The 15,561-nt window shown below is 46.0% G+C and overlaps 1 protein-coding gene across 1 annotated transcript in view; it reads left to right on the forward strand.

Annotated features, from left to right (window-relative positions):
- The first annotated feature begins 2,833 nt into the window (after nucleotides 1–2,833).
- ADISSP (adipose secreted signaling protein) overlaps nucleotides 2,834–15,561 on the forward strand; it is a 66,151-nt gene continuing 53,423 nt past the window's right edge. Inside the window, exon 1 of the mRNA XM_083757196.1 lies at nucleotides 2,834–2,968. The gene's annotated coding sequence lies outside the window, so the exon portion shown is untranslated. The remainder of the gene's footprint in view (nucleotides 2,969–15,561) is intronic.

Below are 15,561 nucleotides of genomic sequence, written 5' to 3' on the forward strand. Positions count from 1 at the left end.
TCTTCGTCAGCATTTTAGTCTTCCCTTTATTTAATTTAAAGCCAGATACCTTGCCAAATTCTTCTAGCATCTCCAAGGCCTTACCCACACTTTCTTGTGGACTTTCCAGTGACAGCATCAGGTCGTCCGCGTACGCTTTTAGCTTATACTCTTTTGTTCCTAGTTTAATCCCTTGGATCTCTGATGTAGCTCTTATTTTATTTGTAATTGCCTCTAGCGCCATAATAAATAAGAGCGGGGATAGAGGGCATCCTTGTCTAGTTCCTTTTTCTATTTTAAATGAGTTTGTTAGGTTGTTATTTATTATTAGTTTCGCCGATTGTTTCGAATATATCGCTTTTATTCCGTTCATGAACTCGCCCTCTAGCCCCGCTTTTTCCATGCTCTTCTGTAGGAACTGCCAAGAGACATTATCAAATGCCTTTTCAGCATCAACAAAGATCAGCGCTGCGGGTATCTCGCTCTTTCGTTCCAAGTACTCAATTATATTTATGGCATGCCTTACGTTATCTCTAAGTTGCCTGTTTGGAAGAAATCCTACCTGATCTTTATGTATTAATTTCACTAGGCATTTCTTGAGTCTGTTTGCCAACACCTCCGCAAATATTTTATAATCATTATTTAATAATGAAATGGGTCTGTAATTCTTAAGGTTCAATTTGTCCATATCTGGTTTGGGGATCATCGTTATATAGGCCTCTCTCCAAGACTCTGGTATTTTCCCTTCTTTTAATATCTTATTCATGATGTCACAAAGGACTGGGGTTAATTGGTTCTCTAATGCTTTATAATATTTAACTGATAATCCATCCGGTCCCGGCGCTTTCCCTGGTTTCATCTTCTTTATTGCTTCCTGAATCTCTTCTATTTTTACAGGGTTATTTAATTGAATTTTTTCTTCCTCCGTTATGGTCTTCCCGCTATAATCTTCTAGATATTTTTCTATTTGAGTTATTTCCTCATCTTCTTTTTTATACAACTTCTCATAATATTTCAGAAAGTTCTCCTTGATCTCTTTTGGGTCTTCAATTAGATGTTCTTCAACTTTTATCTTGTTTATTACTCTTTGCTCTTGCCTCCTTCTCAGCTGCCATGCTAGTAATTTACCCGTTTTGTTAGCTGACTCAAAATATTTTTGTTTCATTGCTTTAATTTTCCATTCTATTTCCTGGTTTGTTAACATTGAGTATTGCGATTGTAGCAGTTTAATTGTTTGCCTATTTTGTTCGTCCTTCGGGTTTACTATTAATTTTTTCTCGCACTCTTTTATCTGGTTAAGAGTTTCTTCTTTCTTTTGTTCCCTTACTTTCTTCCTATAGCTGTTTTGCTGTATAAAAAACCCTCTTAGAACCGCTTTACTAGCATCCCAGACTATGTCTGGGGTTGTTTCATTATTGAGATTCAGGCTGAAATATTCTTTTAAGGTGGCTTTAGCTTTTTCTACAACCTCTTCATTCTCTAATAGGTATTCATTCAATCTCCATCTGAATCCACCCTGTGATCTACCTTTTATTTCCAGTGCAACCGGGTTATGATCCGAAAAGGTTCTAGGTTGGATTTCACACTTTGTAGTTCTTAGCGTAAGATCCCTAGAGACCCAAATTTGATCAATTCTACTCCAGCTCTTATATGGTTCTGAAAAGAAGGTAAATTGCTTCTCTATTGCATGTTTATATCTCCAAATGTCTACTAAATCTAAGTTTTCCTCCATGTTTTTAAAAGATTTCGGCAGCTTCCCTTGTTTCTTTTCCCCCTTTTCTATTTGTTTGTCTAATTCCGGTTCTGGCACTCCATTAAAGTCTCCCATTAGGATCGTCTTGTTAGAGTCTAATTCCAGTAGCATTTGTTCCAATTTCTTAAAGAATTCTGGCTTATTCAAATTTGGGGCATATACATTTATCACATAAAGTTTTTCACCTTGGAAGTTAATTTGTATTCCCAAGATTCTTCCTTCATTATCTTTACAAATCACTCTGGGGTCCCATTGACATTTTTCTGCAGGGCCTGCAAGACAGAGCTGTTCTGCTTGGCATTTGGTTTGGACTCAGTCTGACCCTTATGTTTCCCTCCCCTTATGGTTTTAATCTATGGGCTACTTTTAAAATGAGGCTGCATTTTAAATTGCATTTTAACCTGTATTTTAAATTGGGGTGTTTTTTTTCCTTTCCCCCCTATTATGTTTTTACTGTGATTTTATTGGTGTTAACCGCCCTGAGCCCAGCTCTGGCAGGGGAGGGCGGGATATAAATAATTTTATTATATTATTATTATTATCATTATTATTATTAGTGGATTTTTGGCTCAGGCATTGGGTGCATATCCTGTTCCAGCCCCTCCGGTGGTGGTGGAGGAATTAATTATTTAATTTAGGAAAGGCAAGGGAACTCAGTTCCCCCGTGTTCCTGCTCAAACAACTCCTGCCCCCGATGATAAATGTACAACAACTGGCTTACCCAGCCTGGCTTTGCTTGGACGCGGTGAAGCGCCCTGCGGCAGAAGCTGCAGTCACGGAGCGGGGACGGTCCCGGCCGCAGATCAACGGGGAAAAGAGCCAGGGGTTGTTGTGCTGTATTGCCGTTTTCGTACCGCGCGCTCTCCGTTCCCACGTGCAGCCGGACACGCAAGCGGCCCCGCCCCGCCCTGCAACATTTCCCTCCTTTGCCATTGGCCGAGCCTTTCCCGCCTCGGCCCTCCCCCGCGTTCTAAAGGGCGTTCCCTCTCCGCCCCTGCGCCCCGCCCCCGCGGTTCCTACGTGGCCCGCCTCCGCCGCCCCGTTCCCCCGCCCGCCATTGGCCGAAGGACCTCTCGGCGGCGGCCAATCGGGAGGAGCCTCGCCCTCTTTGTTGCCCGGGCCAATGAGCGGCGGCGGGGGCGGGGCGTCTCCGAGCTCTGGTTCTCCGGGTGGGAGAGAGGCTCGAGCAGGAAGGACGCGGCCGGCCACGCCGCTGACGCCTCCGCCGCGCCAGCCGTGAGTGCACCGAACCCCTTCTTCTTCCTCCTCCTCCTCCCCCTTGCTCGCCCTCGGTCGCATTCACACGTTCAGCTGCCTCGGTTCGCGAGCGTTCACGTGTCTGCTCATCCACACGTTCAGCTGCCTTGGTTCGCGAGCGTTCACGTGTCTGCTCATCCACACGGTCAGCTGCTTTGGATCGCGAGCGTTCACGTGTCTGCGCTGTTAAGGGGTAACGGTAGCAATAAGCGTCTGGGGAAAGGGTCTCTGCCCCGCAGGAGTTTGCAGTCAAAGTTTGATTTGTTGTTTTTTTTTGGGGGGGGGGGGGTTGAGTGTCAAGGCTCAGGCGCGACCCGACAGCAGCCACGTGCTTCAGAGGACCCTGGTCTCATTTTGTCTATACAAGGTTTTGTGTATGTGTGTTTATTATAAAGGGAGGGGGATAACTAGGTTGGATCCTGATCCTGCTAGCGCCTGCCGTTGTGATTCCTCCTTTCTCTAGCTCTCTGCCCCGTGCTTCTTAATGCAGCTTTAAGCCTCTATAGTTATGCTATTGTTATTACTACTATTGGAACTGATTTTAGAACGAAATGATTTTAGAATCTTGTATTACTTTACTGTTGTTAGCCGCTCCGAGCCCGGCTTTGGATGGGGAAGGCAGGATATAAATTATTATTATTATTATTATTATTATTATTATTATTATTATTTCCAGGTTTTTTTCTCCGGGGGTACACATACTCCTAAACATTTTGTGAGTCTTTGTACTTACCGGTATGTCCATTTACTGAATTTATTTTTCCCGATTTGAACTATAAAATGGTGATTTTATGAAAGTACCCCTAAACCTTTTTTTTTATAGGAAAAAAAAGCACTGACTATTACTATTATTAATTTGTTTATCACCTGCTCTTTGCCCTAAGGTTCCAGGGCAGGTTGCATGTCAACTCTCTCCCTCTCACCTGCTGTTAGGCTTGTTTGTTTTCTTTTTAAGCTAGAAAGCTATGCTGCTCTCTGGCGCTGATAGTTTCCCCCTGACAGAAACTCCCCAAAGCCTTCCTTCCTTTGTTAAATGGATGCTTTGCCTTCTCCACGCAGATGGATCCAAGGTGCCTCTCCACATGACGTTATTGTGGGAAGATTGTGAGCTTTCGCAAGCGGGTTAAACTGAGCAGTCTTCTGGGTACCACAGCACCCTTTGTGATTGCACTAGACATCTAAAGGCAGCCCTGTTTGTTTTGTTTTGTTTAGTCGTTTAGTTGTGTCTGCCTCTTGGTGACCCCCTGGACCAGAGCACGCCAGGCACTCCTGTCTTCCACTGCCTCCCGCAGTTTGGTCAAACTCATGCTGGTAGCTTCGAGAACAGTGTCCCACCATCTCGTCCTCTGTCGTCCCCTTCTCCTTGTGCCCTCCATCTTTCCCAGCATCAGGGTCTTTTCCAGGGAGTCTTCTCTTCTCATGAGGTGGAGCCTCGGCTTCAGGATCTGTCCTTCCAGTGAGCACTCAGGGCCGATTTCCTTCAGAATGGAGAGGTTTGATCTTCTTGCAGTCCATGGGACTCTCAAGAGTCTCCTCCAGCACCATGATTGGGGTAAAAATACCCAAATAACACTGATAGATGATTTTATTTACCCAGAACAATGCCTAGACAAAGAATGGATTCCTCCTCCCTAGACACCAAATGCATTTTGACCCCTCCCGGGGCAAGATCACCAAAACCCACACGTGCACCCTCGACTGGTTTGATCAATGGAAATGGCACACCTCCAGGTGCTACATGATGCCGCTCCGTATTTGTAAGTACTCGGTCGTTTAATCTAGCAGTGCATAAACTTTGGAACTCCCTGCCAATTGAGATCAAGGTGGTGACTTCACTGTACTCTTTTCGGCGCCTGCTAAAAACCATTCTTATTTAGACAAGCCTTTCCAGATGCTTGGAAAGTTGAGGGAATTTTAATCTGTTTTAGTTTTGTTAACTTTTGTATGTTTTAAAGCAGCGTTGCCAATTTGTCTTGATTTTAGTGTTTTATACAATGGAACCTCGGTTTTCAAATGTAATCCGTTCTTAAAGTCCGCTCAACTTCCGAAACGTTTGAAAACCGAGGATCAAAGGTCTGTCAGCAAGTCCAATGGGGGAAATTGAGAAACGAGCCTCGGAAGCCATTCAACTTCTGAGGCACGTTCGAAAATGGAAGCGTTCACTTCTGGGTTTTCCGTGTTCGGCTTCTGAAACGTTTGGCATCTGAGACGTTTGAAAACCGAGGTTTGACTGTATTTTGTAAACCACTTGGAGGGTGTTTGGTTTTGTTTATAATCAAGCGGTATATGAATTTTATTAAATAAAATAAATAAACATGCAATATTTCACCAAAGGTGAGCGTTGCGTGATCTCTGTAGATGACCAGGTGGGGTGACCTGACCTGCAATGGATGCAAAGCAGAGCAGTGTAGAGTGGGTTTTTTGTTTTGCTTTTTGGGGTTTTTCTTTAGAGCTGTGTATATTTAATTGCAGGGGTTTGGACTAGATGATCCTTGATGTCCCTTCCAACTCTACAATTCTCTGATCCTCTAATTTTTCTGACCCTCTTAATTCCCTCGCTTCTCCAGCTATTCTATCAACACTTCCTGATTCCTGCCTTATTCTGTGTTTACCACCTGTTCCCAGTTTTCCTCTCCAGACCCGAGTGATGTGGGGCAGTTTGTCTGTGAGGGTAGGAGTCGTCCTTTCCTCTGTGTGTGAAAAATAATCTTATCTACGTTGCCTGCAGAGCATTCCCCCCCATCGAGGGGCTGGGGTCACTCCTGTTTCTGCATAGCTCTGTGTGTCCACCCCTGCTTTGTAACTATATCCACAAGGTCGTGTATACCAGACTTGGCTGCAGTCCAGATCTGGTTAACACCGTCTCTTTATGTCGCCAAACATCTTTTTCCTTCCCTGATTGTGTTACAAAACTCCTGTTAGATTTGGCCTGGAGACAGGCGATTGGTTTGAAGAGAGCTGAAAGCGGTTTGAAAGTGAGGAAGCTTTCCCCACGATGTGTAGACACGCTTACAGTCGTAGAATGGAGAGTTGAGGTACCGAGGGTCATCCATTCCAACCCCCTGCAATGCAGAGAAGCATCCATGCTTCAGCTGAAATATCCAGGACGGACGGCCACCCAACCTCTGCTTAAAAACCTCCAAAAAAGGAGGTTGAATGGCTCTTGCCTTCAGGAAGTCCTTCCTGATGCTCAATCAGAATCTCCTTCCTGGTCGTTGGAATCCACCTGTCTGCTCCATCTTTCACGTGACAGCCCTTTAGATATTTGAAGATGGCTCTCATATCTCTTCCTCATATCTTCTCTTCTCCAGCTCCCTCAACCGTTCCTCATCAGGCCTGGTTTCCGATATAACCAGTAGAATTCTACAGGATGGGGTCTTTGTTTGGGAAAACACTCAAGATCCAAGGATCCCCAGAGGGTGGAGATGTCAGGCATCATCTTGGCACCCAGGCATCGTCACTTGGTCGCAAAATGTCCCTGGCACCTGGCTAACTTCAAACACTGCTTGCTGGTTGTGTTTGTGTGTGTATACATTTATACCTTATCTTACGTCCACTTCATGTTACGTTCTTTCAGGTTACGTCCCACAGTGACCCAGAAGTACCAGAAAGGGTTACTTCCGGGTTTCGCCACTTGCGCATGCGCAGAAGCGCAAAATGATGTCACGCACATGCGCAGAAGCAGCGAGTCGCAACCTGCGTGTGCGCAGATGCGCCGCTGCGGGTTGTGTTCTTTTCATGTTGCAAACGGGCCTCTGGAATGGATCCCATTCGCAACCAGAGGTACCGCTATACATATATATGACATACTGTTCCATGCATATTTTTGGAAATAAAGTTGGGGCCAGTTAGACATGGTGGTTTCTCCCCCAGCTTCTCTCTCTCTCTCTCTCTCTCTCTCTCTGCTGGAATATCATAGTTCTGGCATCGCTGGGTGTGATCTCTTGAGTACAGTGGTGCCTCGCAAGACGAAAAGAATCCGTTCCGCAAGTGTCTTCGTCTTGCGGTTTTTTCGTCTTGCGAAGCAAGCCCATTAGCGGCTTAGCGGATCAGCTGATAAGCGGCTTAGCGGCTTGGGAAAAAGGGGGGGGGAGGGAAAAAACCCCGCAGGAACTCGCAAGCCCATAGGAAATTCGTTTTGCGAAGCACCTCCAAAACGGAAAACCCTTTCGTCTAGCGGGTTTTCTGTCTTGCGAGGCATTCGTCTTGCGGGGCACCACTGTACATAGAGGGACCTTCTTTCCCTCTATGCTAAGAGCCTGGCAAACAGTGAGGGTCAGTTCCCCTTCTCTCTTGCAGAAGGATAAATCAGTTGCGTGCTGGGTAGGGGGACTTCAGTTTTAAAATGGAAGAACTATCTGATGGTAAGGGCCGTTCGTCAGTGGAAGCAGCTCCCTCATAAGGTTGTGGAGGTTTTTAAGCAGAGGTTGGGTGGCCACCTGCCAGGGATCCTTTAGCTATGACATTGCAGAGGGTTGGGCTGGATGACCCCTGGGGTTCCCTTCCAACCCTAGATTTCTATAAGCTTTCTTCTGAGCTCTTTTGCCTGACTCCAGGGGTGTGGGAATGGCTCACGTTAACCAGCACAGCCACCTTGGGTAGGGACAGAGGGTGCCAGTGTGTGTGTGTGCTGCATGAACCCTAAGGGGCAGTGGTGGTGTAGTGGTTAGAGTGTTTGGCTAGGACGTGGGAGAGCTGGGTTCAAATCCCTACTTGGCCATGAAGCCTTTGGTAATCCTCACAGAACTCTAGCCCAATGGTTGCCATTAATTTGATTTTGAATTGATTTTGAAATGAATTTATTTTAGAATGACGTGTTACATTTATTGGTGTTAACCTTTCTGAGCCTGGCTTTGGCTGGGGAGGGCGGGATATAAATAATTTATTATTATTATTATTATTATTATTATTATTTATTAAGCTCACTGGGTGACCTCGGGCCAAGTCGCTGCCTCTCAGCCTGAGGATTAAATGTGGGAGGGGAGACCCCTGTACCCTACCTTGAGCTCCTAGGAGGAGAAGTTGGGATGGAAATGGAATAAAATAAACAAACACACTCCAGGTGCCCAGCTTTCTTTTTTAAGGGTAAGTCTCTAGGAGTGCCTGGCGTGCTCTGGTCCATGGGGTCACGAAGAGTCGGACATACTAAACGACTAAACAACAACAACAACAACTCTAGCGTTTATGATACCTAAAACGTCCAGACTCTGGTTGGTTGATTGGCACCTGTCTGTCTCCAGAGACAATGGAGTTTGCCTCCGTGGGTGAAGTCAAACCGCTGCATTAACAGCACCGAAGTGACCTTTCCATGGTATTTACAGGTATACTGTATCTCAACAGGGAGGCTTTGTGTTGTTGTGGTTGTTGTGGCTAGTAACCATTGATAGATTTCCTTGTTCAGGAAGCTAGATTCTTCTGCCTCTTCCTTTAAATTTGCCAAAGCAGCTGGTTTTTGCCCCTTTACTTCCTGGTGGGTCCCGGACACCGTCCACCATGGGCTTCTGCCAACACAGAAAAGGAAAGGGTGGGAGAGCTTGCAATCAGATTGTACCCTATGTAGGCGAGGGTGTGCCAGGGCGGGCAAGATGCCAGCCTCTGCAGCCGATGAGCCGGCTGCCAGCCGGTTGTTACTGATGTTGCCTTCGACCTCTTTTGCTCCTGAATCTTCGCCGGAGATCTGGCTGGGATGCCTTCGCCCAAGAGCTGAGCCAAACATTGGCCTTAATTTATTTTAAAGGGAAACAAACCCCGTTTCCCTTCCTTGCCAGGCGCTCTCTGTTTGCCTCTGGAATTTTTATTCTCTGCCGGGGAACAGCCCAGAATGCGCTGGCTGCAAAAGAGGGAATCTCCTTCGGGGGCAAGAGCAAACGTATTTGCAAGAGGAGGAAGGGGTCTGTGCACTGCCGGCGCTTTCTGGGTGTGAAATTTCTGTCTAGCTCACACGAGAAATCTGTGTTCTGGGAGTCATAGAAGGGTAGAGTTGGAAGGGACGCCAAGAGTCATCTAGCCCTACAAAATTTACCGTATTTTTCGCTCCATAAGACACAACTAGTTTTTAGAGGAGGAAAACAAGAGAAAAAATATTCTGAATGAAACAGTGGGTGTATGATTTTTGTGGTTCATGCTGTGGCCACAGACATGATATGTGATTTGACGGTGAGTTTGGGGTAGCCCAATGCAAAAATCCTGAGGATCCATGTGGATCAGTGCTTCGTAACCACGTTTTTGCACTATTGCGGCCCCATGAAACAGTGGATGTGTGATTTTTTTCGGTGCAGGCTGTAGCCATGGACATACAATGTGATCTGATGGTGAATTTGGGGTGACCCAATGCAAAAATCCTGAGGATCCATGGGCTTTTACCTCCCCCCTCCCAAGCAGCCTCCTTTATTGCTAGCGTCCCTTATCTCCCTCCTGATCGCTTGCCGATCAGCTGCTCAGCGGCTTCGTTTCAACACCCCTTTCCTTCTTTCTTTTTTTTAAAAAACCCCACGACCTGCTTTTCGCCCCGGGCAATTCGGCTCCAGGGACTACGCATAAGACGCACAGACATTTCCCCTTACTTTTTAGGAGGAAAAAAGTGTGTCTTATGGAGCAAAAAATATGCTAGTCACATAGAAAGTGGGCATGATAGTGTTTGTAATTGACTCCTTGGGAAGTCCGCCTCCAAATCGAGCCAGGGAGTCTATATCCATCAGGCCTGCTGGCATCAGTTGTGACTCCTGCATTGCTTCCAACACTGCAGTTCTATGACCAGTGTCTCACCCTTCAGTTTCATACAGTCATAGAATTGTTAGAAGGGACCACAAGGATCGTCTCGCCCAACCCCCTTAGGACCCCTTTGCCCGGCATGGTTCTCAAATCCACAACCCTGAGATTAAGGGTCTTAGGCTCTACCAACTGAGCTGTCAAGGTTTGATGGTTAATAGCTAAAATTCCTTCTCCTTGTCTTCCTTCCCAGTCTCCAGCGTCACTCCAGCCTGTGTGCAAGGGGAGGACATTAAAACTAGATTATTTTTATAGAAAACCTTTCCCCCCCCCCCAGGTGACCTTGTTGAAGAGCTGGAAACAGAATAACCCCCTTTCTCTTTCTGTGCCAAATAAATGGAGCAGGTCCTGCTCATTTTAGGGTTTGCGCGATCCGCAGAGCTTGGCGCTTGCCTCGCCTCTATCTCGGCTGAGTTCCTTTATTCTGCCAGAGGCATGCGAGGGTGTGGACTTCCCTCATCATCATCATCATCATCAAACCTTTATTGGCATCCCTTGCAGAATAAATAGGCCAATGCGATCTCGTCGCCATTTCAACAGTACAGTCATTTGCCAAAGGGAAGAAAAGGAAGCGAGCGATCTATTTCACCTCTGTGGGTCTCCAGCAAGGGAAGGGTCCTCTAGCGTACTTGGGCAGAAGAAAATCAAATAGAGGAACTTGGCTACTGCCTTGGTGAGCTCCTGGTCTCTCCCCTGTAATAAGAAGCGTATAACCTCTGTCTCTGGTTTCCATGTTGGGATACACAGGTGGTCTAAGAAATGTTGGTGGAGATCATAATATATTTTACATTTGTTTATTTTTTAAAATACATTTTTATTGATTTTTTTTAAAAAAATATCAGTTCCAACAGTCATACAATGCATCTTCTCATCTTATACAATATTTTAGACTTCCGTCAACACCTCTAATGATTTTCCGTTCTTTATCACTTATTCTGCATTTCTTAGTTTCTATATTACATTTAATTGTCCTTAACTATAATTCTCTTCGTAGTCTTACGTGCAGTATTTAAAATAATCCACCTTACAGAACCTCTTGCTGTCCTACTAGTGTAATCTGTTCATCACAATTACTTTCCAAATAGTTCATATATTTACTCCAGTCTTCTAAGAATCTCTGATCCTGCAGGTTTCAAATCCTTCCTGTTAATTTGTCTAATTAACTTCAACTTCATTCTCCATTTGTCGGTAATTCTTCTTGTTTCCAAATATATTTTACATTTAAGGGCCATGTGAGCTGGAGTTTTCACCAGGTGAGCAACACATGGGCAGATCCTATCTCCTTCTGCCATACCCGCAAACCTACCCCAAAGGAGGATAGAAGGATTACAATTGAGACTTGTTGTTTAGTTGTGTCTGCCTCTTCGTGACTCCATGGACCAAAGCACGCCAGGCCCTCCTGTCTTCCGCTGCCTCCCGCAGTTTGGTCTAACTCATGTTTGTAGCTTCAAGAACACTGTCCAACCATCTCGTCCTCTGTCGTCCCCTTTTCGAGGTTCATGGTTCTTACATTCCAGGCTCCTATGCAATATTTTTCTGTACAGCATTGGACTTTCCTTTCACTTCCAGGCATATCTGCAACTGAGCGTCTTTTCGCCTTTGGCCCAGCCATTCATCAGCTCTGAATCTACTTGTACTTGTCCTCCGCTCTTCCTCAGTAGCATGTTGGACGCCTTCCAACCTGAGGGGCTCATCTTCCAGCGTCATAACTTTTATATGCCTGTTGTCTTTGTCCATGGAGTTTTCTTGGCAGGGATACTGGAGTGGCTTGCCGGTTCCTGCTCCAGGTAGATCACGTTTGGTTAAAACTCTTCACTATGACCTGTCCATCTTGGGTGGCCCTGCACGGCATAGCTCATAGCTTCTCTGTGTTATTCAAGCCCCTTCGCCACGGCAAGGCAGTGATCCATGAAGGAGACAATTGAACCTAGCCAGCCAAAAAGCCCTTCTTTCTTGTGGGTTGAACAAATATGGTAAATAATTAAGGTTAAATTCCTGCGCCCAGGAGACTCGAAAATAAAGAGGGGAACATGTTTTTCCCCGTAGCTGAGATGAGTTCCTGGCGGTCTTATGTCCCACAGCCTATTTTAACATGGCCTTGGTGATTGGAAAAGCCACAGCACCCAGGAGATCTTCTGAAAGCCCAAGTTGCCGTAACTTTGTGCAAAACAGTTGTAGCCCTGGGGAAGGGAAGGGGTCTGACAGTGAGACAGTGGACTTTCGGTGAGATGTTTTTGGTTCCTGGAGCCCTTGCCTCCCGTTTGTGCAAAAGCATTCCTCATATGCAAAGTTGCCTTTCGCCGTCCTGATGGATGGAAGTGAGACGATGCTGTTGCCGTGGCAACGGAAGGGACGGCGACATGCCTGGAAACCTTCTTCGAACTTTGAAGGTTTGGCGAGGGTGGCAGCTGCGCCTTTTCTCAATTCAAAACTTCTGCAAGCTCCTTGAGGCAGGGACCTTTCTCTTGGGAATGGCATTCCGTGTTTGCATCGATGGTGGTGCATGGCTTAATAAAAAAACAGTCCATACATGCCGTGATCTGGGGGGGCGGTCCCAGGAAAAGCTTCCCTCTGCAGAATCAGGTGTTAACATATGTCTGACTTTCTAAACCGGATGTCCTGCTATAAAATAGGTATAATGTGCAGCCAAGTGGGGCAGAACTTTACCCTCCCCCCCAGCTCAGTTATTTAAGCTTTCCCACAGGAAATTTTCCATTTCGTAAGGTAAACAACAAAAGGGTGCAATTGCAAATAAAGATTAATCAAGATATTATTAGGCGAGTTTCCAAGTTTTTCCGTTGGCTTACTAAATGCAAGTAAGTAAACATGCTAACTTAGATCACTCTTGAGAATATCATTTATCTGCACATTCTGAAAGATTTTCAGGAACCAAAAATTCATTCTCTGAGCAGGAGCAGTAAACACTTTATGGTGAATTGTTGCAGCTTGCCTTCGCTTACCCCGTCCCCATTGTCCTGCTCACAGTTGTGAAGAATATTCCTTCGTTATGAATAGTCCGTATCAACCTTAAGAAAAAGAGGTCGGAATAAGCCAGTACGGTGGAAGCTCAGTTTTTGAACGGAATCCGTTCTGGAAGACCGTTTGGCTTCCGAAAAGCGTTCGAAAACCGAAGCAATTGCTTCCAGGTTTTCTGTGTTCAAAAGCCGAAACGTTCGACTTCCGAGACGTTCGAGAACTGAGGTTCCATTATATGTGAAGTGTCCCTGTTCCAAGTGACTTTTCTTCTTTAAGTTCTCAAAGCTCTTAGCCTGGCTCAAGGCTGCCCTCTGATCCAGATGTTTAACTGAGAATCAGTCACAGTCAGTACATCATTTGAAACTAGGGGTCAGCAGACCTTTTCAGCAGGGGGCACCACGGTCCACTGTCCCTCAGACTTTGTGGGGGGCCGGACTATATTTTTTTGGGGGAGGGGAAATGAACGAATTCCTATGCCCCACAAATAACTCAGAGATGCATTTTTTAAAAAAGCACACATTCTTCTCATGTAAAAACACCAGGCAGGCCCCACAAATAACCCAGAGGTGCATTTCAAATAAAAGGACACATTCTACTCATGTAAAAACACGCTGATTCCCGGACCGTCCGTGGGCCGGATTGAGAAGGTGACTGGACTGCATCCGGCCCCTGGGCCTTAGGTTGCCTACCCATGGGCAAGACGTTGGAGGTGTCTGGCCCTTAAATGGCTACTAGACGTTCTGTTTTGGCTTCTGTAACCTTTGTTTAAGGAGCGATTTGTCGCCCAGCTTATATATTGATGAGTTTCTAACACTGCTGTCTCCCTGCTCCGCTCAACCGCATGGCTTCAAAATCCCCATACATTTTGCATGACGTCATGCGCAGCGCCAAGGCAAGCATGCACCCTGCACCCTTTGCTGCCTTCTGGAAGACGGTTGTCCTTTGACGTCTCTTGTCTGGCTGCCACCCCTGGGTTCCCTGCCTACCTGGGAAATAGAGGATTTAGTGGGGCAGGTGGGCGCTGCCTTTTCCGCTTACGGAACATGACGGGGACAAGATTATCGTGCTTGGCTTCGTGCCAGCTGCATGAGACAGGGCAGGATTTGGTCTGCCGCGGACTGTTGGAAGGCAGCGATTAAATTCTCCCACACTGTCTCTGCAAGGCAAATTGGTACCCTAAATAAACTCGGCTGTGTGTGTGTGTGTGTGCGCGCGCGCGCAGAGCAGGCTTTCATGGTTCTGCTGCCGATGACGGAAATCTAGCAGCTTGATCCTGTTAGGGTCTGCTCTGAATGCTAAGCAGCGGGCAAAATGGATTTTTCAAAATCTCCTTTTGAAAAGGATAACTTTCCGATATGGAAGGAAGCTGGGAACTTGTATCCTCTAAATCTGTAAGCTCTTTTCAAAGACAGAAGGCATGGAATCTTTAATACTTTCTTTGCGTTGGCTACAGGAATTGGTGCAAAGGGGAATGAATTATTGGGTTTTAAATTCTATTTCCATTCTCCACCCCAAAGACATGGAGCTCTTTGCCAGAAGTTTCATTGGGCTTATTTGGCTGGCGTGAAATTTTTGGGTACAGCTGAAGGCACCGGTCTGGGGCTGCTACTTACACTTAACATTTCTCCCTTTATTTTTTAAAGTTTGTGCCAGGGTAATATTTTCCCACATTGCTAAAACTCACGGACTTCCAACGAATCTCAGCGCGGGAAGATTTCAGGGCAGACAAGACAAAATACTTCCTCACGCAGGGCACAGTTAAACTGTGGAACTCCCTGGCACAGGAGGCAGTGCTAGCCAAGACCCTAGGTGGTTTTGAAAGAGGATTGGGCAAATTCATGGAGATTTAGGCCTCTGAATGCCCACCGCTGGGAATTGTTAGTGGGGAGAATACAGTAATCTTGAATTCAGGTCCTGCTCTTGAGTTTCCCGCGGGGATGTGATTGGCCACTGAGAGAACAGGATGCTAGACTATCCCCCCCAGTGACTCAGTGGTTCAGTTTGCATGGCTGTTCACCAGAAGGTTGGTGGTTCAAGTCCACCCAGGGACAGGAATTCTGCATTGCAGGGGGTTGGACTAGATGACCCGTGGGACCCCTTCCAGCTCTACAATTCTGAGATTCTCTGACCTACAGCTGGGTGGTCAACAATGTCTAGGCAACACGATGACCATGTACATACGCAATAGACAATCTTTATAGAATTCCTTCAAACCATGACAAGTACAAAATGAGATTTTTAGTCTCAAAGTCTCTGAAAATCTGTAAATGAAGCGAGGTACCAGACTTTGTACAATGAAAGACAAGCTGTGAAGCTTTGTGTATTCAGCAAGTATGATGTCCAACATTGAACAGTGATTCTGGATATTGACTTCTGTTTCGTAAAATTGTTCGTCAGCATGGTGGGAAGTTATAGAATTAGAATCATAGAATCATAGAGTTGGAAGAGACCACAAGGGCCATCGAGTCCAACCCCCTGCCAAGCAGGAAACACCATCAGAGCACTCCTGACATATGGTTGTCAAGCCTCTGCTTAAAGACCTCCAAAGAAGGAGACTCCACCACACTCCTTGGCAGCAAATTCCACTGTCAAACAGCTCTTACTGTCAGGAAGTTCTTCCTAATGTTTAGGTGGAATCCTCTTTCTTGTAGTTTGGAACCATTGCTCCGCGTCCGCTTCTCTGGAGCAGCAGAAAACAACCTTTCTCCCTCCTCTATGTGACATCCTTTTATATATTTGAACATGGCTATCATATCACCCCTTAACCTCTTCTTCTCCAGGCTAAACATGCCCAGCTCCCTTAGCCGTTCCTCATAAGGCATCGTTTC

The sequence above is a fragment of the Podarcis gaigeae genome, assembly GCF_964106915.1.
Source record: "Podarcis gaigeae genome assembly, chromosome: 9".
Lineage (NCBI taxonomy): Eukaryota > Metazoa > Chordata > Lepidosauria > Squamata > Lacertidae > Podarcis > Podarcis gaigeae.